This window comes from Scatophagus argus, chromosome 15, assembly GCF_020382885.2.
Source record: "Scatophagus argus isolate fScaArg1 chromosome 15, fScaArg1.pri, whole genome shotgun sequence".
Classification (NCBI taxonomy): domain Eukaryota; kingdom Metazoa; phylum Chordata; class Actinopteri; family Scatophagidae; genus Scatophagus; species Scatophagus argus.
Genome location: NC_058507.1, coordinates 1379958 through 1399788, shown reverse-complemented (window position 1 = coordinate 1399788; position 19831 = coordinate 1379958). Strand labels below are relative to the sequence as shown.

At 45.7% G+C, this 19831-nt stretch overlaps 1 protein-coding gene and 1 long non-coding RNA gene across 6 annotated transcripts in view; both read left to right on the top strand.

Annotated features, from left to right (window-relative positions):
* Positions 1 to 2435: 2435 nt before the first annotated feature.
* LOC124072373 lies at positions 2436 to 3331 on the top strand. Its single transcript, XR_006845488.1, has 3 exons — positions 2436 to 2566; positions 2728 to 2913; positions 3150 to 3331. It is a non-coding gene; the product is annotated as an uncharacterized LOC124072373 (long non-coding RNA).
* Positions 3332 to 17005: 13674 nt separating this feature from the next.
* arhgap5 (Rho GTPase activating protein 5) overlaps positions 17006 to 19831 on the top strand; it is a 37880-nt gene continuing 35054 nt past the window's right edge. For 2 of the 5 annotated variants that reach the window (XM_046412166.1, XM_046412168.1), the window contains exon 1: positions 17006 to 17374. The gene's annotated coding sequence lies outside the window, so the exon portion shown is untranslated. Of the gene's footprint in view, positions 17500 to 19831 lie in introns of all 5 variants that reach the window. The other 3 variants (XM_046412164.1, XM_046412163.1, XM_046412165.1) reach the window with 3 other exon arrangements.

The window sequence follows — 19831 nt, the reverse complement described above, 5'->3', positions numbered from 1 at the left end:
AGAATATAACAGACTAAAACATATTATTGATTCAGGTTATGTTAAGACCTCACAGGAAACAATTCATCAGAATGCTGAGAGATCACATTTACGTTTAATTATTTAACGAATTACAGAGAGATGAACTCTTTTTTGCTTTTCCTTCTTTTAAAGGCAGCAGCGTTTCTGAAAGCAGCGCAGAATATCTCGGGTGTGAGAGGAAGTGTGAGTGGATGCTTACATGTCAGGACTCCTTCTACATGCTGTGAACATGTGGACTGGAACTCAGTAAATCCTCCATGTTGATTCAGTCCCACTAATGTACACATCATATCCTGTTTTCAGAAAGCTGGATTTGCCGTTTTCTCGTTGGAACTGCAGCAGGTGAACTCCTGGTTCAGGTCTCTGAGGCGTCTTTGCGGGTGCGGAACAAAGTGAGCGACGGAGGCAGAAACCTGCATGTGCACAACCAACCAGCTCCTGCATAAGATCAAAACCAGGATGAGGCTCAAAGCTGGGACTCTAATGAGCACGTGAACACATAAACATTAAAACTGAACAATATAATCATGTGATCACAGTGATGGTAAAAATATCCTCAAACCACATCACAACGTGAGTTCAGCTGCAGTTGAATCACGTCTGTCACTCATCCAGCAGCTTCTCTCACTTCCATTTTTCTCCATCTTCCTCCTCCACACGTGTGTGTGTGTGCGTGTGTGAGTGTGTGTGCGTGCCACTGTTCAGTCAGCGCTGTACATAATGTGGGATACACATGACTACAGCACACACTGTGTGTGTATCTGCGTTCGTGTTCTGAGCGAATGTGAAAATTCTTCCGTGTGTTTGTGTGTGTGTTTGTGTTACTGTGAGTGTGTGTGCTGCGGCTTCAGGAATACGTGTGTGCTCTCAGAGTGTGAAGATGTTTGTGTTGTGTGTCTCTGTGTGCATTTGTGTCTCAGTCAGCACTGAAATGTAACTCCTCATTGTTATGAAAACCACATCCTGCCTTCCCAAATTAGAGACGAAGAAGAAGAGGAAAATGAGTGGGAGAGACAAACTTAGACACAAACACTGCTTCCCCATCTTCTTCTTCTTCTGCTGTGTGTTTGGAGGTGCAGGTGAAGGCTTGGACTTGTAAACAAGAACAGTATGAGAATAAAAACTTTTATTTCTGGCAAAGGAGAGCAGAGCTGAAATGACGTGCTGAACAGGCTGATGTGAAGAAGAAGAAGAAGAAGAGGTCAAAGGATTCTTCACACTCTTCTTTTACAGTAAGTCACCCACACACGCCTGGACACACACACACACACACACACGCACACAGGCCTTGTTGTTGACCATGGGACTGCAGGGTTGCCTCGTTAATAACCGTAATCAGCAGCAGCTGGTACCAATTGTGCTGTGTCACTGTGTGTGTGTGTGTGTGTGTGTGTTCTCATTAAGGCAGCACCCCCACACTCATCTGTCTTCTTCTTCTTCTGGGAAAACAATGAGAATCCTCCCCTGCTCTTCTCTCTTTCTTTCTCCTCTCGCTGTCCTCATCCAGTCCCTCTTTCTTAATGTCTTCTTCCTCTCTTGTCCTCCTTCCCCACTGATGTTCTCATTTTGTGTCCTCTCTCGCCTTCCGTCCTCCTCTTCATCTCATCTCATCTCCTCTGCATTATTTGCGTCCCACAGACGGAGAAAGCAGTCGTTTACCAGGAATGTGATAAAACCTGCTGCCTTTCTGCACGTCAAAGCTGGGAAGTGGTGCTGCTGTTTTTGTCCCCAGAGCATTGACCTGGCTGTGAGATGCGTCAGGGTCCGGAGGACACGGAGGACACCAGCTGACCACGGGTCAGTGTAGCGTGGACAGCGATGGAGTCACAGCTAACAGCCATGAGCAGCTGATGTCAGACCCTCAGAGGACGACGTTTTTCCACTGCTGCTTATCACAGGGTCAAAAACGATTTGTCTCTCGCCGTTGACATCATGTGACATGTTTTTTCTGAAATTTGGCCTCAAGTTGGTCCAACATCAGGGAACAGACTTTGTCTCTCTGTGCTTCAACAGAGGAGGGTTAATCAATTTCAGTCATCCTTCCTTCTTCTTCTGTCCTTGTGGTGATGCAAAGATTGATTGACTGAATTAACAAGAGAAATCACATGTGGAAGCAGGCCCTTCCCCCTCTCATTTCCCATGATGCTTTGTGCTCCACTGGTTTGAAACAGAACGAAGATGGAGCACAACACCCTGTTCACTTCGCCTGTCAAAAGATGGAGCCTCCTATTGTCTTGTTAAAGGCCTGTGTGTGTGTGTGTGTGCGTGTGTGTGTGTGTGTGTGTGTGTGTGTGTGTGTGTGTGTGTGTGTGTGTGTGTGTGTGTGTGTGTGTTGGAGGGTTAATAAGCCATGTGGTTCACCTGAGTCCCTCAAGCCTCAGGCCTGACAGCCAGACGTGTGTGTCTGAATAATTTATAAAGAAAATCAGTACGATTTCATTTCTTTCTCTTCATACTTGCAGTTTCTCAACATCAGCTCCGTTACATAAATCAGAGCAGCGAGTGATCGAATCTGGGCAGGGTTCTGGAGGAGTCTCGGAGTCAGGTGTGGTGATTTCCTGCAGTCTTGGCACCACCTGTGCTCATCCTGTTACGACAAGTCAAAATGTCTGATCTCATGTCTTTCGGCTTGTTGGTGCTGTGGCTGAGGTGCTTAAAGAAGCTGCTTCACGCTAAAGAAGACACATTCTGGTTTGTGAATTCCAGCGAAAAACGAGGCCAACGTTGGTGGAGCTGAGACTCTGAATCCGACCTGGTGTACATGACCTGAGAACAGACCTGAGAACAGACCTGAGAACAGACCTGAGAACAGACCTGAGAACAGACGGTGAGGACGGTCAGCTGATCCAGCACTGGATGCCGATTGTCTCGTACCTGAAACACCTGAAGAAGGTTGATGAAACTCGATTCAGTTCTTAGACAAAAATCAAAGAAATGTGATCATCACACTCTGAGATTATATGATTTACTGTGAGTGTGGTCATTTTCACAATGTTTACTGCGTGACCGCGGGATAAATGAGATTTAATATAAGAATAATCAGTAGATGTTTGTCATCATTAGTAGCTCGTGATTGCAAAATGTGAATGTGTGAGTGTGTGTTGAGTGTGTTGTGTGTGTGTTTCCAGAAGTGAAACTGCTGATGCAAAGGACAGAACAGTCGAGGGAAAAGGCAGCAGGGACGGCTTCAGGACGAAGCTCCTTCACCCCCGTCTGTGTCCCAGTCTGTGTCCCCGTCTGTGTCCCCGTCTGTGTCCCAGTCTGTGTCCCCGTCTGTGTCCCCGTCTGTGTCCCAGTCTGTGTCCCCGTCTGTGTCCCAGTATGTGTCCCCGTCTGTGTCCCCGTCTGTGTCCCAGTATGTGTCCCCGTCTGTGTCCCAGTATGTGTCCCAGTATGTGTCCCCGTCTGTGTCCCCGTCTGTGTCCCAGTCTGTGTCCCCGTCTGTGTCCCAGTATGTGTCCCAGTATGTGTCCCCGTTTGTGTCCCCGTCTGTGTCCCAGTCTGTGTCCCCGTTTGTGTCCCAGTCTGTATCCCTGTCTGTGTCCCTGTCTGTGTCCCAGTATGTGTCCCAGTATGTGTCCCCGTTTGTGTTCCAGTCTGTATCCCCGTCTGTGTCCTCGTCTGTGTTCCTGGTTGTGTCCCAGTCTGTGCTCCAATCTGCGTCCCCGACTCCCCGATTAGACTGAGTCAGGCTAATCGTGACCTCTGAGCTGTTCAGGTGTTGTGGCTTAGCTGGCTGAAGCACCTGCCCTGTAAACAGGTGATTTGGGGTTCCAGTCCCAGCAGTACCTCACAGTTCTGGTTCTCCAGACTGCCATCACCCTATGAGCTTCAAAACAGCCAGCACATCTTAGGTTTGATGCTTTATTCTCTTGTTTCTTATGTTACGTCCTTGTTGAGATTCCACTTCTGTCCACTTCTGATTTATTAATGTAGATGATGTTTGTGGTTCGCCTCCCTTTTTCTTTGTAAATGCAGTTAAACTTTACAGTTTAAGATCCATCTGGTTTTGAGCTTCTTCCTTTTCCCTGTTAGAGCTCGTCGGTAGCAGCACGTGAGTGGACACCAACGACTTCACTGCGCCATTTTTTTTTTCTCCACCACTTTTAAAAGCTTCTGTGCTGCGAGGGCAAATTCTTCATCCGCCGCTCAGGGCTGTGGGGCGATGGAAGTTAATGGAAGTTAATGGATGACCTTTTCAACTTGGCATTATGAAAAGAGGTTCAACGCAAAGCTAAGCTGCTGCGGCCACAGATGTCAGTTCCTTTAATGCTTGAGCATGTTTGTCTCACGCATCCTCACCTTCTTCGCATCATAAAAATAAAAGTCTTATCAGATGGGGCCTGTGGTTTAATTCGTGTCAGGTTTGGGGGTCGCGGATGTGAAACAGTTTGGAAACTCCTGGTTTAACAGTGTTACTCACCACAGCTCAGTAAGGAAACACCGTCCGACACTGGAAGAAGAAAACACTGGATGATATTCAGTTGATTTACATAACTGAGCTTCAGATAAACTAAATGCTCCTTTCTTTACAGAACAACAACTGTGGGTTTTGTCTCCCATCATGTGATGTTGAGGAGGAATCTTCTCATGGCTGATATGTTCACACCAAACGGGATCTGTTTCAGTGTTCACATGAGCACGTGACTGTTGTTTCTGGGCAGATCTGAAGAATTGTGAACCCGCCCTTTCAGGTCCTACTGCAGGAAAACGAGGCTTAAAGTCTTTATGTGTTCGCTACTGTGACAAACTGACACCCATGAACCAGATTTGAACCTCTAACACCAAGAGTGACTGACACATCAGTCTGTCTCAGCAGTGTGTGTGTGTGTGTGTGTGTGTTTCAATCAGTGTGGACGTATGAAGTGTGCCTTGTGTGCGTGGAAGATGAAAGGGATCCAAAGGGAGGCCTCAGGCTCCAATTAAAACCAGGCTGAGGTTGCTATGGCGATATAGGTGAACTGAAGTACGTGATGAAATATTACTGACTGATGGAGGAGTTTCCACCTGCAATGGAGAACACGTTTCAGCTGTCGGAGTTAATGTTTAAACTTTTTACTGAAGATGATCTGAATGTGTGGACCTTTAAGAATGCTCATAGTGATAATGATATCAAGAGGAGCCAAAAGGTTTGAAGTTTTTGTTTCATGGTGGGGCACAGAGGAAGATCTGAGGAGTCTCTGAGGACAGAAGCTGCTCTGTGGCCTGGTGGTACAGCAGTGGGTACTCCTGTATCTGTTGTCAGCAGGGCGAACAGAGTGTGGCTCAGGTGGCTCAGGTGGCTGTTTGCCTTTTAGTCTCCTTTGTCCACTGCAGACACAGACGCTCCTGTAGCAGTGATGATGTGGGGGGTGCAGAGCACTTCCTGTCCCTGCGCCGTCAGGCTCTGGTATACGTTCTCACACCACCCGTAGGTGGCTCAGGTCTACTGAGGCTGTCTGCTGTTTGTAATCGTGTGAAGCTTTGTCGTCGCTCGTTTTGTTCCTTTTTTCTGTTTTTATGGTCATATTTTTAACAGTTTTTACTCTCGTGACGCACTTTGTGACTTTGCTCTGTGAAAGGTGAGAAACTCAATATCATCATTTACTGACTAACAATCACATCTTGTTCATCGTCCTGAAAGCCGTTTGCTGGGGGAAGCAGCAAGCCATGACACAGCACTTTGGTTAAGTTCAGGCACACAAATGATGTGGTTTAGTGAAGACAAAAATCTTTGACTTGTTTCTTGTGTTTGCTTTCATGCGGTTATTCACAATGATTTAAACACTGAATCCATTTCAGACTCGAACTCAGCGAGGAGCTGCAGCCTCGTGACTGAAGTTGTTGATTTGTGCAGCTGAAGGAGCTGCTGGTCAGTCAATGACAGGGAGAGAAGTGATTCATTACAGGCTTTTGTTTCGATTCTAAGGCTGTTTCCTTCACACGCACGCACTCACACACACTCACACACACACACACACACACACACACACACACACACACACACACACACACACACACACACACACACACACACACACACACTCACACACACACACTCACTCTCTTTCAGGCTCTTCCCGTATGTTTTGACTGGACTGGTTGCTCCTGCCAGTTTGTTTTTATTCTACAGCTGACTTCATCCTCCTGCTGAGAAAGCTGAGCAGTTTAGTTCAACAGCAGTTTCCCGAAATGTCTCATCACCATTCAGACGTTAAGAAGACGAGGAGTTACTTTTTTAATCCTGTAGGGGGGAAATTAAAGGCAAAGCATCCGACACGGTTTGTAAACACGCTATGAAGGCATTCTGGAGAAGGGCGGTTGATTGTTGAATCTTATTTCCAGCTCGTCTGACATAATCCAAATCTCCAGAAGTCTCAGAGGTCCCAATCTGACTTACACTGTTCGGTGGACTGAAATCTTCCCTGCAGCCGCTAAGCTAAGAGCTTCAGCTGAAGCGAGCGTGCGTGTATTGCTGGTCGGGATGTGAGGTGAGCAGGTGAACTCTGAGGTACGCTCAGTTTGTGGGTGGTTGCTGATCCCGTCTGTACCCTCGAGCTCCTGGATCCTCATCGGACGGGGTTCCACTTAGTTCAGGAAAAACATTGGATTCTGTCCATAAATCCTACACGCTGGACCTTTGAAAAGCTAAAAATCAAAGAAACCGACATGCAGACGCACTCCTGAAATGTCCTCGCTCACATGTTGTCTGATGCTGATCTCCAGCTGTTTGTTTTCATCACATCATCATCATCATCATCACAAATCTGCCACCACTCTGTGTGTGTGTGTGTGTGTCACATGTCTGTCTCACACCACCGTCTTCCTGTTTAAAATGGCCGGAGTGAAGGCAGCTGGTAGAGAGGATCATGGGAAATCATGGCCGTGTCCGTGATGCAGATTTGACTTTAGTATTCACTGGATGAAGGAAAACAGCTGCTGCAACACACACACACACACACACACACACACACATATCCTTCCTCCGTCCTCTCTGCTCTCTCTTCGTCTTCTCTGTTTTTAAATGTCACCTCTCTCTCTCTCTCTCTCTCTGTTGGTGTCTCTCGCTCTTCCACGTCCTCTTTATGCAAACTCCATACCTCCATCCTCCTCTTCTCTCTCTCTCTCTCTCCCTCATTTCACACTGGTTATTCTGCACTTTTTTCCTCCTCCTCTCTACTTTTTCCTCCTCTCTCCTGACTCTACATACACTATGTGGACAGAAGTATGTGGACAGCCCTTTTGATCGGGGTCAGCTGGTGTCATGATGACATTTAGACAGCAGGAGAAAACATGCGTTTTCCAACTGTAACACGTTACAGTGAAGGCAGCTGTCCCCTCCTCCTCACTGTTTGCCTCCCACACATCTCCAGCGTTTTCTTCACAACCTCCACAGCGTGAAAGTAAGGTCGAACACACCCGTAACAAAAATGTTTTTATTGCAGTACACACACACACACCCAGCTGCTCTCCGCTGCAGACCCCCTATGGAGGCTGTTAAACCTCAGAGTGTTTGTGTGTCATCTCCACCCTCATACTAAGCAGATAAAGTCATCATATCCTGATGAAAATAACCAAATAGGTCACCTCAGTTGTTGCTCTCCCTCCTCAGTGTGTTAACGCTGCTTTACGTGTGTGTGTGTGTGTGTGTGTGTGTGTTGCACCAGAAGAGAATGATTTGTAGCACGCTGTAGTCAGGATGTGAGTGCTGTTGGCTCAGCAGTGGTTGTGTTAAACATCCAGACTGAATGAACTTTGAATGTTCAGGGGCAGGCAGAACTGCTGCTGTCTCCTCTCAGCATCGTCTTCATCGTCTTCATCGTCATCACCTGTGGGTGTCAGCCAAAGTTCAGGCTGTGTGTGAATCAGTGTCAGCTCTGTTCACTCCTCGCTCCGTAACAACACATTTCATCTATAACCAGCAGACTTGAACTGTCTGTTCATAAATATTTGTGTTTTTGAATTTTAAACAGCGTTTCAGCAGATTGTGAGAGGAGCTGTGGAAGCAAATGGAGGTTCAACAGGAAAGGATGAAACACCTCCTGGACATCAAGTATTGATGATTTTATGTAGTTTGTGTGTATGAAGTGAATGTCCTGGCTCCAAACCATTAAAATCTGATGATGAGGCAGATCCTTCACACGATGTGATAGCATCATTATGACTTTGATGCTACAGTATGTTGTATAAATCAGTAAAAGCCTTTGGAGGATGAAGGATGTGGTCGTGTTGTTATCATCTCACTGAGTGTGAAGCTCACCGGCACCTCTGAAAAGAAACCTCAGTCGACTCCGCTCTTTGCTCCCAGCGTGGCGGCGTCCTCCCAGCCTGCTTTGCATATGGCTTCAGGGTTCGGGATCAAAGGGAGGAAGTTACGAGCGCGAGGGCCCTTCTGATGAAATGTTCGCTGGCAGAGGTTTTACTTCAGACGCTCGGCTGACGCGAACTTTCACGGCGACTCGCTCCCACAGATGGGAGGTCGTTGTGTCGCTGAGGGACTCGGCGACAGGAGGAGGGGATGACCTTTCAGCTTCAGGAAAGACTCTTCAAAGCTGCAACACAACAAACCCTCTTCTCATTAAAATGTCACCAAATAAACACTTTATCAGAGTACTCAGACTTAAAATGCATCCAATGGAAAAAGAAGACTGACTTCCCAGCTTTGAGCTTTGTCTTGATTTTCAACGTTTTTGCTGGGTCATGCTTTCAGATTTGCAATTTATTTTGATAGAACTGACCATCTTTGTTAAGGTAACGAGCAGCAGGTCTTCATATCCAAACCAGTGGATCAGTCGAGCCTCAACGATTTCCAAAACGACATCTGTGACCGCTGGAGAGAACCAGCAACCCGAGCCGTCGTGCTGGGTATGTTATGTGAGTAAAATAAGTTAGAGCTGACGTTTATATGTGAATAATTCGAAACAGCTGATGAAGTTAGGGATCATTTTGATTTTGTTGGAATTCACATGTGAAGATGCAAATGTGATGTGATCTCGTGTGCCATCATTAGCTATCAAACGTGGTAATCAGAATCCACAGGTGATAAAAGCCAACCACGTGAAGATGTAGCTTTCACATGAAACTTTGGTTCATGTGTGAGAAAAAGCCACTCGTTTGTGAAAATGTCCAGTTCACGTGTGAACTTGTGCTTTTCACACACTGAAAGGCAAATTCACATGCAAATTGACACATTGTTTTTGTGTTTTTGTAAGGATCAGTGGTGGCTGAGGTGACGTACAACTTAATTACCGTATTTGCGACAATATGGCGTGCTGCAGCACCGCAGCACTGCACAGTGTGTGTGAAGGCAGCTCATCAGTGCTGGAGGTTTGTCATCAGGAGGCTCAGCGGGAGCTGCGACAGGTGTTGATGTGGGAACTTACCCACCTGAGGAGGAGAGCGCAGGAACTTTCATTACACTCCGCTGCCTCAAGGCAAACATTTCAATATTGTGACTTCTCCCCCTCCGTCTCTTCTGACAGACGAGTCAACAACAGGAAGGCTGTTTTCACACCGCGCTGACCGACTGAGGCATTACTGTCAGGACAAACTGCAGGATCTCACTGTTCACTTCCTGCTCTTACTGGACTTTGGGCTTATTGTTGTTTGTCTTTTTGTCTCTAATGAGGTCCTGGAGTTCAGGTCCGACTCTCTGGAGTTCGGTCTGCTGGTCAAAGGACTGAGGCCAAGTGTTTTTTAGCAGCTGCAGCAGCCAGCCAAAGGCTACTTGGAGACCTGAGAAGATTTCAAAAAGCATCATTTCTGGCTGCAGTTTTTGGAGCAATTCATCAAACCCCAAACTGTGAACGTCCAGCATGAACGTCCTGCTGTGGACTGAGTTCAAGATCCAGTTTGAATCAGTGAAATGGAACTGTAAATTTAACCTGAGATGAGGCCGCATTGTCAGAAACACACTGCAAAATCTGCCCCAAAAAAGAAAAGAAAAGAAACCCTAAATGTCTGCTTTGCAGCTTGTTCTGGATTTTTCCTCTGGTGTGTTTCAAATGCAAAAATAAAAGACGAGCAGGTTATACATGTGGTGATATTTGTACAGTGTTGTAAAAAATACCCAAAAGTCACACTTGAGTAAAAGTAAGATATGGAGCTAAAATGTTACTGTTATAAGTGAAAGTAATAGTGCCGGATTAAAAGTATTTGTTACTAAATGTACTTAAAAGTTCAGCATAACATTAGCTGGCCATTCGACAACATGGCTCTTCTGTGACAAAAACACAAAACCACAAGTAAAATAATCTTTTACAGCCTTATGTGTGCTTCTGCATACTTTCAAACAAGACATAATAAAGATAAAAGGTTAAAATAATAACGTGAAACCCGGTCAGAGTCTGGTGGTGGTTTGGGCTGAGTCCGTGTCAGATCCTGCAGCACTTGATTCGTTCACAGCTCTGTATTGTTGGAGAGGAGGCAGATAAAAATACTCGCCAGCTTCCTGCTTCTCCCTGCTGGGGTTCAGTATTACAGCCGTCCCAGCTGAGCACACACCCAGACACAATAGACCGGCCTGGACCGCTTCGCGAGGCGCGGGCGGGCTGGCAGGCCGACTAAAGGAGGCCTTCGTGAAGGATTATCCCACACAAGTCTGCTTCATTCAGAGCGGGACACAAAGGAATATTAAAGACTCGCTTATGTTTAAAAATCACACGAGTTAATAAGCTGATGTGGAAAATCACAATCAACCTTCCCTAAAAGACAACACAGGCCAGGAACTCATTTTAAACTACAATCTGTTATTACTGCTGCTACCACGTCCACAACATCTACTGCTGAAACTACCACTGCTACAAATACTACTGCTCAGAATGCTACTGCTGCTTTAGGCCCACTACTGCATGTCACTTCCACTTCTGTACATCCACAACAGCAATACCACTGCTACTGTAGCCTACTACTACTGCTGCTGTGATTACTACTGTGAATACTAACAGTATTGTGGCAGTTCGAGAAATACTTGACGAAATATGGACGCATTTTTTCCACAAACACAGCAGCTACAACTACTTCTAGTTGTGACTTTAGCATTTATCTAATGTTAAATTACAACTTCTAGTTGTAATTTAACATTAGATAAGATAATCCTTTATTAGTTTCCCAGTTATGGGACTAATAAAGGATTATCTTATTTTATCTAACGTTAAATTATGATGCTACTGTGATTCCTTCTGCAGTATTATTACTGCTACTAGACTAAGCCAGTCGTGCTCCTCATGGACAGGAAAAAGAGAAATAAGTACAATATTCATTTCATGAGAGGCTGAGCCTGAAAATGTGTCAGTAAGCGTTTCATCACATTCAAGTCATATTAAACAAAAAATTCAGAAGGAAGCTGCGTGAGAAGCTGAGATCTACTAACTCTGTTGGATATAAGATAACAGTTTGACATCATTTATCAGCATGTGAGAAGTAAACATGTGGGCGTTAGATCAGGACATGAGGGGAAATCCTGCCTGTGAAGGAGCAGCTGGCCACAAACAGCAGAAACTGTCAGCTTCAGAGCTGCTGCAGAGCTGCAGGGGAGGACAGGACGTCCTCTCAGCCCATCTCATGTCTTTTTCAAAGCTCTCACACCCTCAGGGCTTTGCTCTCAGAGAGGGTTTTAAGGAGATTTTCCCAAGAAAAAAAAATGTCATAAGCCCTTGAGTGTTACTTTTGAATGATGAGTGTGAGAGACGGCTGGATGAGTCTCTCTCTCTCTGCCATCCATGCTGGTTTCTCATCTTTGTGCTGCTGTGTGCTCGAGGAGGAGACGCACTGCAGGGTTCAGGGTGACGAGCAGGGCAGGAGATCACATGATAAAAGCCAGCAGGAGGCGCGCTCACTGTGTCAGCAGCCGGGAGAGTTTTATTTTTAACATCCAAATGATGCTCAGAAGCAGAGAGTCAGCAACACTCAAAACATTCATTACATCCCTTTTAAAACTAGCTGCTGTGTAAATGGTCTAATCTGTCACAATCCACATATACTCCATGTTTTATCAACATTCATTTATAATTAACAATAATAATATAACTCCCCAAAAGAGAAGCCCAAGCATCTGGATGCCCCCTGGTGGCTGGCTGCAGTACAGCTCATAATCTCCTCCCTCTCCATGTTAGCAGATGGGACATGAGTCAAGCTAAAAAGTCAAAATACATGTCAAATTAATTTTTCCCAAAGACTGTTTCTGTCATTTTAGGTAGTTCTTATCCCGTTGATGTTTGTTTGTTTGTTTGTTTGTTTTTCTAATCAGTTTGGTTTCAGTTAGTTAGTTGATGCTATTAAAAGGGACTGAAATGTCACGATTTACAGCTGAGCGCTGCTCCTGATTGGCTCAGACAGGTGTATGGGCAGGATCCGCCTCCCTATCACTACTGCACAGACTTTGGCTCCAAATGATGTCACTATGGCATCATTTTTATCTGGGCTGTTTTAGTTTTGCTTCAGTACAGTAAGAGGAAGTGGAGACGTGTCAGCCATCTTTACTTGTGTCGCTGGAACCCTCCAGCCCCCCGCTGTGGGGGCTCAGTCACAGCTGGTTTTCCTGCCCACCACACATCAGAGCAATCATGTCACTAAACCACAGCAGAGCAGCTCTTCACTAATGAAGATGAGTCAGCCTAAAGAGATCTGGTGCAAGGACAACAATCTCTCTCTCAAAGTCAACGAGACAGAAGAGACGGCGGCTCTCGACTCCAGAAGGACCTCTTCACATCGGTGCAGGCAGCGCTTGGTCACATATTCCTCAGCGAGACAACCATTAATGGGACTGGGAGCACTGGGACATCAACGCCTCACATTTCCTGTTGTGACAGAGAGCAGCCTGACATGCTAATCAGTGATATGGAAACAGTCAGCCATGAAAACAACAAGTACTGTTTACACCACGACACCTTCACACAGGTGGCTCATACACATGGAACCATACTGTGATATGACATGTGTGTAGAAATACACACATCCACGGTTTGCTCAAACACACAGCCTTTAAATGGTTAAACTCTTGCTGCGTTTTTACTACATCTCAACCAGGTTCAGCAGTTTCAGCAGAAATGCATTTGGACTTTCTGCTGTTGCTCTTTGAAGCTCCTCTCGGACAGTCCGACACGGTGAACACGTAAACCTTCACACGGCCCATCAGACCGATCAGGTTTCCTGAAGCCTCAGCTCCTTTCACTGCACCTGTCGCTTTACAAGAATCATTATGTGCGTTGTGCTCCACACCTCAGCAGTGAGTGCTTCATTTGCAATGCTAATGGTGGTTAATGTGTGAGACAGGAGTCACTGTGTACATTTTGCACTACATGCTTTACATTCCCATCACCAGGAGTGGAAAGTAACTCATTACAACTTTTCTTCCTGCTGTGAATAAGTGGCTTTGCTCGGGCAGATTCATATTCAGGAGAAGTAAGTGGTTTTCATTACGGCTGAGGACCGGCAAAGAAATGGGAAATCCTGCTCATTATGGAGGCAGAAAGCTTCTCTATTGTTACAGCATGCAAAGCTCTGATTGAGTGTTTTTAGCCTGGCATAGCACAAAGACTGGACTCCAGGAAAAACTGCTAAAATCCGTCCAAAGAGGAAAAATAAACCTTCCAACAACCCCAAGTCTGTATACAACATACAGAAGATACATGTCATTTAAATAACCTCGGAGTTCTGATGGAGCTCGAAGGGTGATATTGAATTTATCACCTCTAAGTTTGTTGTTCCGCGGGAGCTACGCTGTATTTCTCTTTCTATAGTTCATGAATGACAAATGAGGCCACTGTGAGACTGTAAGCCTGAACTTCCTGCAGTGAAGCCTCATCAACAGAGCTTAGAGAGCTCAAGAGCCCTGCTCCTCTTCCTCTTTCTCAGCCAATCAGAGGCCTGCGCTGCTGCAGTCGTCCCAGTTTGACGCTGCTGTGCTCCGGCATCACAAACTTTTGGACTCAGAGAGAACTGAAGAATCTGGATGCATGCTGAGAAAAGAGAAAAAAGATTGCCCTGTCAGGATTTTACAAACCAGAAAGGTATGAAACATGAAAGGCTGACAGAAAGTGAAAAATCTGCAGATTCCATACGGAGGTGCTGATGGTGCAGCGCCTGCAGCTGAGGTCGCCTGTGGCTGTCACTGACTGCACTGTACACAGTTCCTCAAATAACACACACACAACCTCCTCAGCAACTCCTACTGTTGTGTTGATTGTGCCCTTCAGCTACACAGAGTTTATGGAAAAAATGCAAAGAATGTTTAAATGTGTAAGTATAAATGTAAGTACATGCTTGAGACTCTTACTGACGTCCTGCACAGGACTCTTTGGACATGTTGTTTTTGTACAGCTCAAACCAGGAGATGTTATGTAATTGAAGTGTCAGTTAGTGAGCTTTAGACATGCTGGAAGGCAGATTTTGCCACCCTCACACAGGCCAGCTGTTCCCCTGTTTGTCCACTCTAAATGCTAAGCTAAGCTAACCGACTCCGGGGACAAATATAAGAGCGGTACCCTTTATTTTTTGGACTATCTGTCCCACCAGCTACATCACATTGTGGTCTGTGTCTCGTTGCTGTGGGTATACACACTGGTCTCTTCTGCTCCGTGATGGATCTGTCCTGGGGGGATTGTTATGTCACTGGTGGAAAATGGCGGCTCTAGAAAGAGGACCTCGCTCTTTTGTTCTGACAGGTTGAACTCAAATGCAGACGTTTAATCATCAGCGTCTGAAGATTCCAACAACACTTTCTGACAGATGATTCCAGTGGAGCATCTCCCTTGACTGGTTGAATGGACTCTGACTGTTCCAGGAGAAGAAGGGCAGCTGTTCTGGGCTTTGAAATATTATCAGCATTTTAAGCTCAGCAGCTTTTGTTTATTGCAGTCTTGTAGTTTCCAGGTTGCACTGGGTTATTTTTGTTTTCTGACCCATCCCCTCGGAGTCTGGGATGAGTGTAGTCTCTCCAAGCTCTGAGGCTCATTAACACTGCATTGCACTCGAGGGAATCCACTGGAACCAGCGGCCCATATTGATCCCAGCCCAGAACAACTGAAATATAAATGAGGGGTTTTGACTGAGGACTCCTTTGTGCACCCGCTGCAAACCATTATCTAACTGCAGCGTTTCTTTTCATTACCGTCAACGCTGTGATGCCAACATCACACAGAAGCCGTTTGAACGCACATATGTGGGGAAACTGAGCGAGTGCTGTGAGACGAACTGTGAGATTGTCGTCATTTTCTGATCAACTGATTGATTAGCTGACCAGCTGTTTTATCTCTCCTTATTTCGAGGCTACTTTAAGAGGAGTATAACTACACAGACGCTGTGCATTCACCCACTCCGTGAAGCTGCACTCCCTGTTGGGTAAATTCACTTTTGTTTTCGTTTACAGGAACATCATACATAATTGAACAATTTTCATGGAAAAAAACCCTCCCAGCATAATTGCATCACAGAGAGAGAGAGAGCGAGAGAGAGAGGGGGAGAGAGAGAGAGAGAGAGAGAGAGAGAGAGAGAGGGAGAGAGAGAGAGAGAGAGAGAGAGATTTTAATTTGAATTAGGTGCTTTGGCAACATGGTTCATCTAACATTCATGCCAATAAAGAGGATTATTGAAATGAAGAACAGAGACACAAAGACAGATTATTATATATTTCTACAAACAGGATGAGTGAGACAATGAGACAGAGGGAGAAAGAATAGGCAGAACACAAATCTTTTAATCCTTGTTTAGCTGCCTCTGAGTTACATGTATGTGTACTGTCATATGTGCTACGACACATGAGTGATTTGCATGGATATCAATACTACATGCAGGCCATTTAAAAGCAAGGCAGGTTTGTCACATCTCATTCACGTTCACTCGTCAGGTTTTAGTACATTATTTAATGTTTTAATTCAGCTTCTGTCTTGGCTGCACAGATGTTTTCATCGGCTCGTGGTGCTGAAATAATGAGATGATAACTTGATTAATCTGACAGTGAAAGTGTGTTTGACTTCCTGCTGAGAATACAGACAAAGAGAGCACAGCTTGGAGCAACACACCAGGTACACCACACTCTCACAGAACACAACACACCTGGCCGGCCAAACTCTCATGACTCCTCTAGCACATCAGCAAGGGTAGAGAGGTGGTCCATAGATCCATGACGGGGACAGGATCTGTACAGCTCCTCCTGGATCTGAGGTTCGACAATCAGTTCAGAGCCTCCTTCCCAGGACCCTGGCATGTCTCATGAAGGCTGAACACTGTGATCCTCTGATGAATGGAGCACACCCTCCGTCCCCCCTTATTAAAAATAGGAACCTCCACCCCCCGTGTGATACTGAACAGGCCTGTCAGGCAAGACAGCTGACAATGTCTGGAGTCTTCTTCTCACTAAGGAGCTTAACCACCTCAGAGACCTCTTCCAGGGACGTGCTGGGTCTTCAGACTCCACCTCCTCCACAGAGGATGTGTTGCTTAGGTTCAGGACTTCCTCAAAGTGCTCTCTGAGATGTGCTTGCCCCAAGAGTTGGGCCACAAGCTCAGATATACTTCATCAAAAGGATCCAGTAGAGGTGGGAACTTATCAGGAGTTCGCCTTCGGGCCCCTAGTGGTTCGTTCTGGCACTGCTTTTAGCGATGAGCAGTTTGATGACCTGAATTATGTCTCTGTTAACGTGTGGGGGGTATTTGTTATGTTTCCTTTGACATTTTATTTTATTTGTTAAATCGTTAGCATTAAATAGAGTCGTGGCAGGCCATTGTTTGGAACCATGGGTGATTAACCTAAATGATATCCTGTTCTGTGTGAGTTTTAAAGGGATTTTATTAAGTGTTCAATTCTTTCTGTGGTCTATGTTTTAATGTTAATTCAGTTAAGTTTCGTTGAAATCACAGTTGGCTTGCTTTTGTCTCCTTTGGAAATTGAATCCGAATCCCCATTGTGCTGGCTTTGGATTTAAAGATGACCTCACACATAGTGCCACATAATATGAATATGACAAGACGGAAAGGCAGGTGTAGCTCAGGAAGAGAGAGAGAGAGGGAGGGGAGAGGGACGGAGAGACTGGCTGGAGTGGGAGAGCGACATAGACACAGAGTGTGGGGAGCTGAGGAGAGAGAGTCGCCATTACTGCCTGGCGGTGCTGCTGAGAGGGGAGGGAGCAGAGAGGAGCAGGTTTCGGCTTACAGCGCATACCACACTAACGACATCAAAATACACTGAAATACGGGCTGACCGGCCGTTGGGAACCACGGGGGTCTACACCTTCAGCTAAACCCAACTTGGATTTTGTCGGAGGACACTAATGACCGCAGATTGTGGACTGTAAAAAGGAGTTTGTTGCCTTGTAATGAGGGAATGCTTTCTCCTCTTCTCCGTGGTATGTGGATCTGGGAGCGACCATGTTATTAGGTGGGTAGGGGAATGTATTTGGACTGGGATTGGGACTTCATTAGCTTAGCTAGCACTCTTTTCTGTGGGCGAAACCTGGCGCCAGGCTTGTGCTATCCCGGGTCAGAGGAAACCGAGATGAGAATGTGAGTCCGGGCTCTTTAAATTGTCCCGGTTTGTGATTTTCAAACCGCTTTCTTCCAAACGTTAGGCTGGGTTTCGTCTTGCTAACGCTAGCTAACTATCCCTCACCCTCTTGGCATGCGAGGCTAACACGGATCGGCTAATGTTAGCTAATCGGAAATTGGAAAGGTGGATTTTTCTTCTCTCCTGGAGTATCAGGGCCGAGGCAGGCCGAGCCGGGTTTCATCTTCTTTCCCCAGGGAGAAACCGATAACCGCCGTTTCAAATCCTGTGGTGGCGAATGTTAGCTACGGTGCATTGACGCATTAACATTAACGTCTGTTTGGTTTTAATTTAATCTGAACAAACTCACTAACCGTAACGTTAACTCCCATAACTCACTCTCATTCCCGGCCGTGCTCCCGTCTTTCGAGGAGTTTGAGGTTTTCCGTGTTATTCGCCCTTTTGGTTTCATTACAGCGTAACAAACAAATCTACCAAAATCAATGTAATCGGGGAAATAAAAACAAAATTCATAGCGCAATGACTGTTCTGGCGTCCGGGTTCAGAGCCTCTGTGCTCTCTTCTGTCTCCGTTTAAGACCCTGTTCTGAGTTCGTTTGAAAGTTGCTGGGTCGCCTGCTAATCTCGACCATTAGGACCGGGGATGGAAGGAGGGTCAGATCCAGGAGTGGCACGGGACAGGTTATCGGATTTCTCGACATTAACCAGCGGGTTTTCTTTAAACACACGCCCCAGACGTCCCCGCTGTGATGGGAAGCTGTAATCATTGTTATCATGAGCAGCTTATTAACTTGCAAACTCTGTATCCAGCAGTCAGTCCGGTCAGTGGGTTTGTCCTGCTGCAGATCTGCATGACATTTACATTGAGTCGGACGGCTGCAGCTCTCTTTACTCAGACTTACGTTAAAGGGATAGTCCGGCTTTCATCTGAAAAGCCAGCCCTTTGTAGTCCTCATAGTGTTGGTAAAATATGCCACAATTATGAGTTACAAAGATTGTCAGAACATCATTTGTCAGTGGGGCCTGATGGTGTTGAAAAATATCCGTCTCTTATTGCTATTATCTCCGTGGGCCCACTGAATGATTGGACAGACAGTCTGCCTTCATCATTATCATCACAGTCAGGGGTTGCCTTTACTCTTTAATGTGCTGTTTGGAGCAAATCTGTTGATCTGCTCAGTAATATTGAGTTGTTTATTCTCGTCAGCTGCCACGCTGGTAATTTTCTGATATCGTGTCCTGGTAATAAGCGAGAAATTTTATTTTCTCGTCCATTTGACAAGCAGAGATGCAGAGTTTCTGATATTGGCTTTAGCAATATCAGAATTGATTGAAACTGAGAGGCATGTCCGAGAAGCTTTGCATCTGCTTACTGCTATTGGCATATTCTAATATGGTGGGAAATACACAATAGCAGTATCAGCTTCAGCCAAACGCACATTGGCACCGACGAGACCTGTTCTGAGTTGGCAGTGACAGTTGGCCTATAAACTGCTGTTCTCACATCAATGACACCTCGGGAAGAGTAAACCGCTCGACTTCAGGTCTGGACGTGACTCTGGAGCGGGATGACGTAGTGCCTGAACCATCTGAGGTTCTTTAAAGGAAATTATTTTCCCGGAAACACTAGTGGGGTGCCTTTTGCATAGTTTTGAATCAAAGTAATCATTGTAGTCAGAACTTTGTTTTAACTGGCAGCAGTAAAGATGTGTTGTTGCACAACTGCACAGTGAATTGAAAGCCAAGCTGTCCTTAGACTGGAAAAAAACGAAGACCGTGTCACCACTAAGTCTAGTTATAGAAAAATGATCCATAATCCACAGATGCTTTCTCTTTTATTACGTTCGCTTCAAAATTGTTGGATACATTTTGAGACTAATGTTTTGATGCTTTGTGTTACAACTGTAATTCCTCTGGTGATGAAGTAGCTGAAACTTAAAACTGCATCACACAGCGCAGTGCTGTAGCTGCTGGAAGACGGCAGTGACAGGTAATGGGTTAAAAATTTGAAAGTGAGTCCCTAGACATTCTGTGAGGCAGTGCCAGGCCCTGGCTGCTCTGTCATGATTTATATAAAGAGAAGAGAGGAAAAGATGCAATGTTTGGGGAGTCCATTTCTCTCTGTCTGGAGAGCTCCCTCTTTACTTAGTAGCAGGCAGTTTGGAGTTTGCTCATAAGTTTTGATTCATCTCTTCCTGTGGAAGGAGAGTTGTTTGTACCCAACATCAGAATTTCTTTTGGGGGGGGCATAACGATCCAGGGATGCCTCATTTTAAGTAGATGGGGCGCTCTTCTCTGTGAGGGCCCTGCTTTGGGATTTAGACTGAATGAA